This window comes from Epinephelus moara, unplaced genomic scaffold (assembly GCF_006386435.1).
Source record: "Epinephelus moara isolate mb unplaced genomic scaffold, YSFRI_EMoa_1.0 scaffold310, whole genome shotgun sequence".
Lineage (NCBI taxonomy): Eukaryota > Metazoa > Chordata > Actinopteri > Perciformes > Serranidae > Epinephelus > Epinephelus moara.
This window is the reverse complement of record NW_026080761.1, coordinates 1-1,000: the sequence shown is the minus strand read 5'-3', so window position 1 is coordinate 1,000 and position 1,000 is coordinate 1. Positions and strand designations below refer to the sequence as shown.

At 36.9% G+C, this 1,000-nt stretch overlaps 1 non-coding gene across 1 annotated transcript; it reads left to right on the top strand.

Moving 5' to 3' along the window:
- Nucleotides 1–434: 434 nt before the first annotated feature.
- LOC126387250 (5S ribosomal RNA) lies at nt 435–553 on the top strand. The gene has a single exon (XR_007569620.1). It is a non-coding gene; the product is annotated as a 5S ribosomal RNA (ribosomal RNA).
- The last annotated feature ends 447 nt before the right edge of the window (nt 554–1,000 follow it).

Below are 1,000 nucleotides of genomic sequence, written 5' to 3'. Positions count from 1 at the left end.
GCTCGGCCATCCTGACAATTGTGCTCTGTCGGCGGTAAGTAGCCTGTTTGACTGCTGCTCAGTCGTGTTTACTGTCACATAAATACAGAGGTAATAAGTCTCTCAGCTTTTTGAGCTCATGTGAATTAGCGCCACATGATGTCAGACTGCTGCTGAAGGTGTCAGTTTAGTAAAAGCGATCATGTGGTTTAACATGATGTCAGATGTGTCACTTTAACTGAAGCAGGCTGTCACCGTGGAGTTTCACTACGAGCCCAACAAGACGTCTAAAAAGCTCTTGGTTACAGTCATGACGTAACAGGTTGGATTTAGTCTTATAATGGGATTTGTTAACAATTTAAATGAAAATAAAGACTATGTATGATCACCGAGCTCACGGTTTTGAAATCTGTATCACAGTAACTATAAAAGGCTTCAATAAACACGAAGTTCTCGCTTACGGCCATACCACCCTGAATACGCCCGATCTCGTCCGATCTCGGAAGCTAAGCAGGGTCGGGCCGGGTCAGTACTTGGATGGGAGACCGCCTGGGAATACCCGGTGCTGTAAGCTTTTTGAATTCTCATCTTTCACCACCAGAGGGTGCTGTTCCCTTTTTTACTGCAGACAAGAGCTGACGAGACGCAGTAGAATATGGAGGCTGCAAAATGACATAGAAACAAAACAAAACAAAAAAAGAATAAAATTAAAATAAAACAAAATAAAAGAGAATAGAATACATTTAAATTAAATCAAATCAAATCAAATTAAATTAAATTGAATTGAATTGAATTAAATTAAAGATCTGCAAATCAACGCATAAATAGCCTAAATAAATGTTGAATAAAAAAATAAAAAAATAACATAAAAAAATTTGATACACGTATGCATTTAATAAGGCATAGTAGTGATAATAATAATACTAATAATAACATTTATATGTACAGCACTGATCAAAACCAACATTACAAAGTGCTTTACATATAAAATCACATCAAAACACACACGCAGGAATACGCT